The sequence below is a fragment of the Ambystoma mexicanum genome, chromosome 4q (genome assembly GCF_040938575.1).
Source record: "Ambystoma mexicanum isolate Mex_15411 chromosome 4q, UKY_AmexF1_1, whole genome shotgun sequence".
Classification (NCBI taxonomy): Eukaryota; Metazoa; Chordata; class Amphibia; order Caudata; family Ambystomatidae; genus Ambystoma; species Ambystoma mexicanum.
The window spans coordinates 873,787,199-873,800,399 of NC_090928.1; the positions used below are offsets into that span (position 1 = coordinate 873,787,199).

General features: G+C 47.9%; 1 protein-coding gene across 1 annotated transcript in view; it reads left to right on the top strand.

The window, feature by feature from the left end:
- The window catches only part of SRBD1 (S1 RNA binding domain 1), a 1,352,005-nt gene that overhangs the window by 1,278,629 nt on the left and 60,175 nt on the right, over window positions 1-13,201 (top strand). The gene's annotated exons all lie outside the window — the stretch shown is intronic.

Consider the following 13,201-nt stretch of genomic DNA (forward strand, 5'->3'; position numbering starts at 1 on the left):
TTCACGCATGTCCCGGGTCAGAGTGGACGATCAACTCTTTATTGGTTACGCTGGTAAGCGTTTGGGACAAGCTGTGATGAAACAGACTTTGTCTCGCTGGATTATTTTGGTCATCTCGGAGTGTTACCGCTTGGCGGGTGAGGACCCACCGGCTGGCTTGCGGGCCCATTCTACCAAGGGTATGGCTGCATCTACTGCCCTGCAGAGGGGTTTTCCTATTCGCAACATCTGTGATGCAGCCACCTGGGCTTCAGTACATACATTTGTACGTCACTATTCCCTCAATTCCATCCGAAGACAGGATCTGGCCTTTGGCAAGGCGGTCCTTTGCTCTGCTATTTGATTGGCAATTCTAAATTTTAATTCTAAATTCTTTCCCTCCTCCTTGCTCTGGTACTGCTTTGGGAGTCTGTCATAGATATGGAATACGTCGGAGGACCCAATCCCCTCGAAGAACAAGTTACTCTCTTACCTGGTAACGTTCTTTCGATGGGATGGTCCGACGACGTATTCCATATCGCTTCCTCCCTACCTTCCCCGCTGCAGAATTTCCTATGCGATTGCAGCTTACGTTCCGCAAGGCTTTGTGTCTGACTGGCAGTAGACTAATGTCACACGTTCTGGGGGAAAAAACTACAACTGAGGCTACGGGCGTCGTGCGTCCTACTTATCACATCGGATGACGTTGGACGTCGGAGGAGGTCCTCGACGACGGCGCATCGACGTCATCGACGCAGGATGCAGACGCCGAAAAAAGTTTCCGAAGCAGCACAGCTGTGGTGATTACCTGTCATAGATATGGAATACGTCGTCGGACCATCCCATCGAAAGAACGTTACCAGGTAAGAGAGTAACTTGCTCATCTCCCTTAACACATAATTTTACATGACATTTTTGATATTGACATGTACACATTGAGATTTAGTAGATTTCAGTAGGTGGTTCCCTATGATAAGGTAAGTGGGCATTTTTTTCTTCATCTTTTTTCCCACCCTTTCTTTTAATTTGATGAGGTCTTTCACACTATGGATGATTATCTCAGGTGCATTGCTCCTTTTCCAATTGATTCAGTGCATTGATATCCATACATATTTCTAGTGCAAGCTGTTGCTTTTGGTTCACACCATTTTGTCTTTATTTCCCAGAAACGTTACATTTCTTTTTTTTCTTGTTGTACACTTTGCACCTTTCATTTATTCTTTTACACTTTGACTTTCTAGACAATGGCCCTCATTACAGTTTTGCAGGTATCCCGCCAAAATTACCAGCGGGAGACCGGCAAAACTGCCTTACAGTCTCTGCCACCAGATATCCCGATATTACCAGGATATTACGGGCAGTGGAGACGCCGGTAAGTTCCTACTCCATGAAATCCCATAGAACTCCATGGGATGGGATTGCTGGAATTACCGGCACCAGTAGTACCAGTGCCAGTGATTGCAGCAATTATTTGCCAGTAGGGGCCTGCCGGTAGTTCACTTCCCCTATCGGCAAACTTGTGTTTCCCCCGGTCCGGAATAAATACTGGTGCTGGTATTACCAGCATATTTTCCAGACTGGGGAACTTGTAATGAGGCCCAATGTCTTTTTGCGCACGTACAGACTAATAGTAGTGCACAAGGTATGTTTGTTTTCATCTTTTCTGTTTTGTGAGTCTTTCTTCCCTGGTCCTTTACATTTCGAGCATCAGTTCTCCAGCATGGGGTCTAGCATGGATTCACATGCTCATGAATATTCCCCGACGTCAGGCTGGGAATCCTCAGTAAAAATAAAATAGTTTTGCTTTAGCTTGAAAACTGCATTTCTTTTCTAACCCAATCACTGTACTCTGGGTCATACTGCCCCCATCCAATGACCGTTCTCTTCCTGGTGGCCATCTTCAGATCTTTACTGCACGCTTCAGTGTTGGGAGTCCGCTTCTTGCTCTCTGAACAATTTTTTTGTCTTTCCATTTTGGTTTGGCACATTTTGAAAAAATGTTGACCGATTTTTGCTTCATCGTTTAATTGAAGATCTATTACTGCCATCGGGGACCCGCTGTTGGCGAGGATCATCCCACATTGCGGATCTTCCATCAAAGTTTTGAGAAGGCCCGGGCTTGGGCCTACTTCGCGCCTTCCACCATGTCCGAGGGAGAAGAGGTGCCTATTCAAACTCTGCGCGAAATGTGGATTGAGAAATGTGTACGTCGAGGATCGACACCATAAATGTTTATATTGCCTGCATCCGGACCCTGATGACGAGGGATGCAAGGTCTGCCATGGGAACAAGGATCGCTACAGCAGGCTAGCAGCCAGGCTCCACGACACTAATCCCCCTGGGTTCACTGCTGCTGCAGGTCCCAGCTCAGGGAGGACACGGGTGCCGTCTCCAGCTACTTCCACATTGAGCCTACCTGTGAGGGGTGCCCCCTCTAAGAGATAGTCCCAGACTCAAAGCTCCTCTTACCATCGACAGACAAATGGACAAAGGAGAGATCTAAGTGTGGCCTTTCTCTGCCCCCATCGGCGATGCCATTGTCCAAGTCTACGACTCCATCGGCTGCACAGCCTCCCAGAACAACTTAATTGACGATCACAACCCCGTAGATGAATGCTCCTGCGACCAGCCCGACGAAAACCTCGTTGACGACCATCACTTCTTTGTCGAAGAGGGGCTTGGCCGCGAAGGTGGTGTGCACTGTCACAGCGGCGTCCACTCCTTGAGTGTCCCTACCATCATGGCGGGAAGCGGCTGTGGCGGCGCCAAGTAAGGCAACTGGCACCCCAGGGATGGGGACAACTCCCCTCGCCACTCCGCTCCAGAAGTCTCCAGAGAAGGAGGGTGCAGGGTCACAAGCTGCTCCAGACAAACCGGTGCACGTCTATATGAGCCTTGACAAAAGCGACGATAATCTGCCCAGGGACTATTTTTCGGACCACAAAGGGGGTCGTGGAACAGTGTCTGTGGGGGAGGGGGGGTAAGCCCAGGTCTCCCCCTTGCCCGAGGAGGCGCATCAGCCTGAATCCTACACCTCTCGCTCTTTTCTCTCCTCAGCCAAGGGACATGTCATTGGATATTCTGACGACGCTGCACACACTAGTGTCGGAGATCTAGCAGAGGCTACCCCCCTCACACTGGGAACTGCTCCACCTCCAAGGCCCCCAAGGCCTCCAGCCAGGAACCCGCCCAAGCGTAAGCCGAAGGACCCAGCTGGCCCGAGGCATCAACTGACATCAGCACCTCTGTGGCACGGTTTGACTCCAGCTGAGGAGCCGGCACCAGACACGGGCACAGATACGGCTACTATGGCAACTGACACCGTCAAGGCTATGACCGGGAACAGTGGTTTAAATTGGCCTTATTCTTGACTTCCTGCCTGAGGACAAGAAAGTTGAGGCCCTGGCCCAGTTTCAGGGGGGGAGGTGGCCTCGGACCACACCATCACAGTGGCGATGGACATCGCGGACACTGTTCCGCCAAATCGGCAACAGAGTGTCTCTTCATCTTCAAGGATGGCTGAGGGCCACCATCTTCTGATCGGATGTCCAATTCGAAGTGGTAGACATGCCGTTTGACAGAGAAAAACTTTATGGCAAGACCGTTGGCGAGTCTCTTCAAACTATCAAGAAGGACATGGAGATGGCATGTTCACTGAGGACCCTTGAGCAGCATCAGGCTTCCTTTCGTTCCTCGAGAGGGAAGTTCGGCAGGTCCTCTAAGGGATATACCACCCCTTATCGACAACCTTCCCGCTCCACAGCTCAAGACTAGAGGACAGCGTCAATGCTGCCCACAGGCCAGGGTGCCGGTGCCGAATCAGGCCTGAACCGGCCGTGGACTTGGGCCCTCACTTGTGCACCCCAGTGCGAGGCCAGCAGGCGAGGTTTGTCAACATGTGGAAGAACATCACCACAGATAGATGGGTGCTGGACGTTCTCAAGTAGGGGCACACCTTGGAGTTCCATTGCAGGTGTCCTTGTATTCCTTCTGTGGCTTGACAAGAACATCACGTGGCACAGCTGCTACAGGAGGTCCACGCCATGTTAACGAAGGGGACGATAAAGTCTGTCCTCTGGGGCTTCTGGAGTGTACCTCAGACACTTTCTGGTCAGAAAAAAGTTAGGAGGGTGGGGGCCGATCCTGGCCTCAAGAAGTACTTGAAGTTCCAGAAGCTCAGGATGGTCACGTTGCAGTACGTGCTCAGGCAACTGGAGGATGACGACTTCCTGGTGTCGCTGGATCTACTTTCACATCCGCATCCACCGGAAGCACCACAAGGTCCTGTGGTTCGTGGTCCAGGGATGACACTATGAGTTCAAGGCGCTCCCCTTCAGCCTGAAATTGGCCACAAGGGTATTTACAAAGTGCTTGGCTCCGGTGGTGGCGCATCTTCGTCTTGAGGGCATCCACATCTACCCTTACCTGGATGATTGGCTCATCCGATCCTGCTCCCACGCGCTGGCAAGCCAACACACAGCAAGGACCGTGCGACTGCTGATGGATCTGGGGTTTTCCATAAATTATCTGAAGTCCTGCTTATATTTCTGGGTGCCCGACTCAACACGGTCGCTTGTCTGGCGTCCCCCTCTAAAGAGAGGTTGATGGCCCTCCTGGGGAAGGTACATCGCCTGTCGTTGGTGTGGTCAGCTACATTGCGAGCCGTCAAGTTGCTCTTAGGCATGTTGTCCTCCTGTATCAACCTTGTCCCTCTTTGCAGACTACAGATGAGACCTTTTCCAGAAGTTTCTGGAAGCGAGGTGGTTGCAGGTCTCAGGCTCTTGGAAGGAGAAGATCCCCCTCAACGACTAGTTCCGGCTGGCGATCCAGTGATGGGGCATGCGCTGTCACCTCACGCAAAGACCACTATTTAGTCCCTCCATACCAGGAGACAGTTACCATGGATGCCTCCCTAGAAGGTTGTGGAGCCCACACTGGACAGTTGCACGCCAGAGGCCTTTGGCTACCGGAAGAAAAGACCCTTCACGTCAATGTCCTGGAACTTCGGGCGGTCTTCTGGGCCCTTGGGTCATTCCTGCCATCACTGAAGGGGAAAGTGGTGAGAATCTTCAAGGACAACACCACCACCACTATGTTCTACATCAGGAAGCAGGGCGGGACACTCTCCGGCTCTCTTCCGTGAGGCCCAGGCCCTATGGCGCTGGGCCATTCTTCAGGACATGTTCCTCTTCCCTTTTCACCTGGCCGGCAGCAAGGACACCATTGCAGACTCGCTCAGCAGGGAGCTGCGCTCTTGCCAAGAATGGGAGCTTCTCCAGGATCAAGTGGCTCATCTGTTCCGCGAGTGGGGTCAGCCCCAGAACGACCTCTTTGCAACGATGATGAACTCAAGTGCCAGAGGTTCGTCAGCAGGTTCCTGCAGCCGAGGAGTATAGTGGATGCTTTCTCGTTTCTGTGGGAGGGACTCTTCCTCTACGCCTTCCCTCCTTTCCCACTCCTGCTACGACTGATCAACACACTCAGTGTCATTGTAGGATGATACTCATTGCTCTGGCATGGCTGCGACAGATCTGGTATCCAGACCTATTATGTGTGTCAGCGGCTGCATCCATCAGGCTGCCTCTACTTCCCGATCGCCTTGCCAGAGAAGGCGGGGCGATTCTGCACCATGTTCAGGCATCGCTGAACCTCAGGGCTTATCTCCTGCAGCCCTAGAATTTGGACATTATTCCCTGCCATTCGAATGTAAGAACATCCTGGCCAGGGCCAAAGCTTCGTCGACATTGGTGCCGGACTCGGAACATTACTCGGGTAGACCTTCCATGTGGGGGCCCCTGAGCTTGAGTTGCAGAATCAGTGCTTCCCTTTCACTATTGTGGTTTTTAGCAACCACCAGGATCTGGGCCTGCGCCCCAGCACATAATTGGCCTCTCTTGACTTTTAATATCTCTTGGCTGCTGCCAGATACTGGGACAAGAACCCCAGCAAGCCCTTCTCTCTTTTACTCTGTTACATTTGTTTATTTGGCATAGCCACGTCCTGCTTCTCAGCACCTGAAGTGTGGCTTATTTGGCGTAGCCACCTCTTGTTCTCTCCTGCTCCCTTCACTGAAGCAACACCACACTTCTTATAGCACGAAGTGAGAAGCAGATTGGTGAGTCAGTTTCAATAAATAGTAAGTTTATGGCTATGTGATTAGTATGTGCCTAAGGGTTTCTCTTTCTCCCCATGTTCATATTTCATTTAATTTCGTCATTTGTATAGCACCTTTCACCATGGGCATGGTCCCACATGCTGTAGGTTGAAAGCCCTCTGAGGGACCGAAGTATGGCAAAGTTAGGAGGTGCTAGCATGCGTGTGTGCATAATGGCCATTTAAGGTTATGAGGGCTTGTCAGAGTCCCTGATAGCCACCCATGTCTAATTTTGGCATGTGTATGAGTATAGAGATGTACACTAGGGAAATAAGCTGGAGGGTGTATGCAGTGGCGGCTGCTATGATAGGGCGGCCGGGCGCCGCCCCCCCAGAAAAAAAGAGAGAAGCTAAAAGAGATTCAATCAGAGAACTTCTCTGATTGTATCTCTTTTAGCTTAGAAGATGCTGCATTTCCTTTGCCAACAGCGCGGGGGCGCTATGGCAAGGAAACAATAATGTATAGGCTGGCCGGCAGCGGGGCGCGTCCCAATTTAGTATATTTTTTTGTATAGTAGAGTGCGTGGAGCTCATAGCTCCACGCACTCTACGTAGCCCCTTTATTTAGAAGCCTGGCGGGGCGCTTCAGGGGTGGCCCCGCCAGTGTAAAATGTGCGCAAACAACGCACTTATTTTTATTCCCTCCCTCCCCTGCGATGGATACAGTAATGTCATTGGCTGGCAAACAGCCAATGACATTACTGTATCTTTGACTGGCGGCGCAGGGTGCGTGCGCCTGCGCCGCCTTCACACCCGTCTGTTTCTGTTTCTTTCAGCCCCGGCGACGAGTGGACGAGTCAACAACAACACACACTGCTGCTACTGCAGGTAAGTACCCCATTGTGCATTGTTTAGATGAAAACAATCTTCTCAGTTTGGGCCTGGGGGCTCGGGAGTGTTACATTTACACCCCCCTCCCCGGGACAAAACTATGTGGTCCACCACACGGCCCAGGCCCAGTCAACACTGAACGACGTGTAGGCCAGTGCCTACACGTCGTTCAGTGTTTGCAGTGCCGACTCGCTGACTGCCTCAACTTGGGGCAACTCGGGCGAGCCTTGGTGGTAGCGAGCCGCCCGCTACCACCAAGGCGGGGGCCGCCTGGCCTGGGCCTACTTTTAGCCCCGGTCTGTGCCTTGGCCCAAGGGCCTTGCCTTGGGCCACGCCGGACCGGTACAAGCCCAGGGCAGGCAGGCGTGCGCTGCTGCTGCCCATACTGCAGCCGCGACACTCCCGCATGCTAACTGTGCCGTTTTATATTTTCGTCATTTTTTGTCGAAAAATGCCGAAAATATAAAACGGCACAATTAGCATGCGGGAGTGTCGCGGGCCGTGGCTGCTGCTCATGCTCATCCTGGCTGTCTTCTCCGCCAACGCCAGCAACTCGTTGTATGTTTTCCTTCTCGTTTCCTTCTCCTGTGACAGCAGCGAAGCCCGGCTGGGGCTGAGCACAGATTGCGCAACCGGCTGCTGCCTGGGCGCCCGCCTGCCTTTCATGTCACCGTCACTCACTCACTCATATCTTACATATCACACATGGACTGCTGGCACGCCGGATAGCAAGCGGGCAGGTGCCCGACTGGTTCGCAGGGGTTGAGACACAGCCAGCCGCACGCTAGGGGAAGCCTGACACAGGACTGGCTCTGCCCCATCCCCACCGGGGTGCTAGACTGTCAGGAATCAAACTGTGACCTAAAAGACCCGGGTGCCCTTTTAAACGGAAACATAGCACTGAGTTTAAAGAGTGTCTACATAATTCCGCTCACTTATTAACTGCGAGTTATATTTTTACCTGCATGCAGCCCCAACCATCGCCACCTCCCTCGGGCCCCAAGTGTCAGGATGTGCCCGTTTTCACTGAAGTTGTCCTTCCAATGGAACTGCCACCACAGCAGGTGTTTTCTTGCAAACGTGTCTTATCTCCGGTGCACCCCCTTGCTGCCGCACAGCTGTTTTGGTCTAAAATTTACTTTCTACGTAGTTGGGTTAATGCCTTTCAAATGTAGCCATGAGCCATGAAAAAAACTACACCAGCGTCTATGGTCCGCATGATGCAGGCATTGATGTTTGAAACCCTATTGATTCTGCCTGCATTTACAACTGGAAAGAAGAGGCAATGTAATGCTGCCTGCCATGCACATTGTGATAGGGTGTAAAAGGTGCAGGAACTTGGGACCACCCAAATGACTCTGCCTTTTTTAGACCCTTGACACAACAATCAAAACTGAACAGAGAGATCCACGGAGCTGCCCTTCTGTATAATTTGCACCTCATTTAACAACACCCTGTGCATTTTCTAGTGCATGCTTCGCAGTGCAAAGCTCAGCATCTTGTTTAAAGGACAGGACTCTCACTGGTTCATCATTTATAGACTCATCCAGCTAGGCCGTTGCACTTGACTTTAGTCAACAGTCTTTCGTCACAAGACATTTTACACGTATGCTCTTCAAATTGAGAGACATTCTCCAACCCTTGACCTTTTCTAAGTTTAAGGCCCTCCCTCGCATGCTATTATGCCACTGTCGGAAACCGAAGTAAATGCACAGAGTAAAAGAATGCATGCAAGGCGCCTATGCACCGCTAAAGACACAGGCGACACACACAGGGAGTCATGATCGCGAAGCATATATGTTGTGACTGCTCGCAAGGTCCACAGTTCCTTCCTACTCCGTTGTCTTTCATGGACCATGTGTGGAAGTGGGTGGGGGGCACTTCTTGTCTTCATCTTTTTATGGCATGACGAGAGACTCCTTGCAAGATCAGAACCCCAAGCACCAGGTCCCTTGGAGTACCGTAAAACCAAGCAAATAGCACAGCAGCAAACAACAAAGGTATGCAGTGATTATATCGAACAGGCCAGTTGCTCACTCTGAGCAACGCCTTCCCTTTCAAAAGGTGTCGGGACTTGGGAATAGGGGTGGGCAGGGCCTGAGAGAGATGTGTGGAGGCTGGGTGAGGTAGGCTGGCACCCGGGCCACCTCGGACATAAGTGCAGGCACTGTTTGAAGTTGCGTTATTCTGCCAATGGGCATAATGCGTGCAACCAGCAGAAGACCCTCGCTCTCTCCTCTTTGCGGAGCTCACGAAGGGCGCGCGGCTGTCACTGGGCACTGCAGAGCTTAGAAATACAGATCATTTGGGTGTATGTAGGGGAGGGGTTAGAGTGTGACGTAGGAGATGAAGTGAAGGAGGCTACTTCATTTATGTTATGTTAATTTATAAAGCACACGTTCACCACTGAGACATCATGGCACTTTAGGGCAATTTAGCTTGCTCAGGGCTTGAAATAGAAGAGGTTTTATTCTATTTCATACATTTGTATCTGCTTTTAAAGAATAACCACACAGAGGGGCACATCGTTAGGGCATACATTCAGCACATATGATAAGTAAACTTATGAATAGACTGATCATCATGTGTAAACCATACATTTCCATGTCAGAATGAGACGTGGGTGAGGAGGGCACAGGGTTTTGTGGAGTCAAGCCAAGAAAGACGACGGCTTTTTGCCCACAGTGTGAAAGGAAAGGGGCGTAATGAAGTGTGTGTGTGTGTGCTGCGTGTGAAGGCCGATGAGGAATCTGGTGAAGTTGTCCTTTTGCTGTGAATTGGGACGTGACTATGAGAGTTTGTATGGGGTGGGTGTGAGTTTATAGACTTGAGGGGGGGGCAAACTATGGAAGTTGGGGTCTTGTGCTGTTAGGAGCAGAACTGGCCAGAGCTTGAGGTATGTTTCCATCATTACTGACTATATAATGAATTTCTTTATGCACACACCATAGTACCAGCTATTCTCAATACAAGCTGCTGTAAAATACCACCATTAATATGTAAAACGGAATGCTTTTTTCATATTTCGGTGGGTTTTTTGGACAGTAAATTGCACATTTTGTAGGCCATTTTTCCAAAATTTTTGCGGGGGGAGAACCCCCACGCACCCCACTTGGGGGGGTGGGCTTGCGTGCTGCGCGCGCTCGCTACTAAATTCGCCCTGGAAAATTTACGCCCCACCAGCTTTCAAACTCACCAGCCGCCACTGGGTGTATGTAAGAGGCTAGTCAGTTATGTGTGTAGCTACAGTTTGGATTTTTGTTGTGAAAGGTAGCTACATTCTTATAGCAGACATGTTGTGCAAAGTGTCATTCAAGTTATATGTGAAAGCAGATGCGTACGGGAGTGTGGTTACACTTTTGGCTAATTCCAAAAGTGCACGGTGCGAGAGGCAAAAATCATTGTTATAATCAAATGAAAGCCTATAGTTGGTACATTCGGCAAAATTCGAAAACATCTGGGTTGATAAATGATGGTGGATATATTCTGCATGTTTCCAACTATAATTAAGTGTCTACATTCAAGACCCTGCTTAACCGTAAAAGCAGCATTCAATGGATTGCTTTTCTCCCACAGATTCCTCATCAGATTGCTATCCCTTCCTGGTCAACTGCACAACCCTTCCAAGTGCTCTACAATGGCTATCACAGTAGATAATCTTGTGCAAAGGCTACACTATGTGCAATACAGTGTAAGTAATAATTCATATGGAGGCTCTGATGGGGTGCTATTCATACATTCAAATACGGGAGACCTAATACAAATGGAGGAAGTATCTCCTATCAAAGTCCCTATTCAATTATCAACTTCTCCAGTAGCAAATGAAGGTATCTTGTTAGATAGTCCCCAGGTAGATCGTTTAAAACCCAATCATGTTACTCATTTAGTTCCTCAACCCATCATGTGTCACCTCCCTCCTCACACCAGTCCTCATTTATTCCACTGGCGCCCCGCAACTTTAATCCCACGTGGAGTGCTCGGAATCCTTCCCAAAGAATGCAAAATCCAAACTTAGATCAAAGAGAAGATCTAGACTCGGTGCATGTATTCCGAATAACATTAATGCAGTAAACCATACACCAACAGCAATGAACACCGCACTTTTTACTCTAGCTAGGTTATATGAAACTATGGATCAAAAACTTAATAAATCGACGATCATTCTCAATCAATTAGCTGATACAAAATCTATGAGCGATGAACGAAATAAGAAGAATGCTCCTTCTGAAGTAAAGGAAATCTTTAGACATTGTGAGTTGATCAATGTAGGAACACACAAACTAATAATGAAAAGTCGTTGTCAATTACAGGAACACAATCCATTTATGACAAGTTATCGTCAATACCATTCCAAATCGCCATGCCAACAGATGTTGTAAATGAAAACATGTCAAATCTCCCTTTGGGTGAACATCATATAAGCACACCTCTAAAAGAAACTAGGGAACAAGAAAAACCTATAGATACAAATGCAATCGTAAACATTGAAAGATATTGTCCTCCTCTTGTGTTTTCTGTAAATGAGCAAGTGACATTACTGGTGCCCTCCTTTTGACATCTTCTCAACAACAAAAAAAAGCTGTTGAGAACACTACAAACATTAAAAAAAAGAAGACTTGCTTGTTTCATCCAATCGGGAAAGTAATGTGACTTCATTACAAAAAAGAGCTGAACTCGGAGCCAAAGTAAATATAACAAACACGGAATCTAATTAGTATCGTTTGTTATATTTACTTTAAGATGACAGCTTGCACAATAAGTGCGCCCATGGTCACTCGACAATTGGTAAGTGGCAGTATTTATATTTAGCCACTCTTTAGTTAGAATTGTATATAACCAGTGATGGCTTCACGTTATTTACCGGTAATTTTATTCTTTTGTGGTATACTCCCTTTATTATTATTATATACAATGAGGCTCTTCCAAGGCTTAGATACAGCGCACACATTGAACCATGTATGATTTGTTAACAAACATTAATTTTAATTTTGTGTGTTTGCTTTTCCCCATCCCATCTCTTCCATCTCTTCATCTTAATGTGCATATCTGCCGTCTGATATCCTTTTTGTATTATATGCAATACTTACATGAATGGGTCACATTTTATGTTTCTGTGAATGTATAATTCCGAAATTCTTATTGTTTTTTATTTGCACCAACCCAAATAAATTGTTATGCGGCTTATGGTTCTCTACCCTGCTAAATTGTCTTTTGGTTTGTGTTACCTCAATGGAAACTCATTTGTATATGATATGTTCAGCCTCGGACGAAGAGCACATAGCTCTAAACACGTGTCAGGCTGACCTACAATCAATTAAATACATGCAACCTACGCATGGACTTTTGTGATTTGTGCACAGTGCAAGTGCAACCTTTGCTCTTAATCTAGATACTGATTAGTAAGAATATTCTTACCACCCGTTGGCTGTTTGTTAAAATGTTTGTTCCAATTTTTCAAAATAGGATTTGTTAATTCAACAGTTAACCAGCGTCTGTATAAATAAGTATAGTGATTGGATTATAATTCGTCTGCACTGCTAATACCTACTTGGTTAATGGCAAAATGATCATAGTGCTGCCAGTGCTCTTAACAAAATAAGCATTACGTATTTACCAATATTAAGGTCAAATCCTCTCATGTAGTCAATAGAATCTGATGTCCTGTTAGGAATGACCCCGGCGTGTCACGAGTAGCTTGCTCGAGGCCGCCATTTTGGATGTTAATAATATCGACGTGGTGACGTCATATGCCCAGTGTGCACGATGCCCACGCATTCTTGATTTGTAAATATTATCTTTCGAACTACATGCACTAGCATGCTTGCCCTAATCTCTTGAAATAAAGCTAGTTAATGCTCAAAATCCACTCTATATAACTGGTAGTTGGCTTGATAACAAATATCTATATAAACATTGCCTTGCAACTGCATAGGTTAACATGCTAGCATTATGCTGTTTTTATTACTGAGATCCACAGCATAGCATTAAATATAAAACGGGTAACTCTGAAAACAGCGCACTGGTACTCGCACTATATATCTAGCATTAAGTTTGTCCATTGATATATGACTGGAGGTCCGCAGACTGGCTGCAAATGGCAGTAGCCATTCATATTAAGTAGTCTATATCTAAAGAATTAGCTGACTTAAAATACCAAGATTGTTAGTGCCAATTAGTTCCTCAAACATAAAAGTAATGAGGGTCACTGCCAGTATAGGAATTATTGTACTGAAGGGCA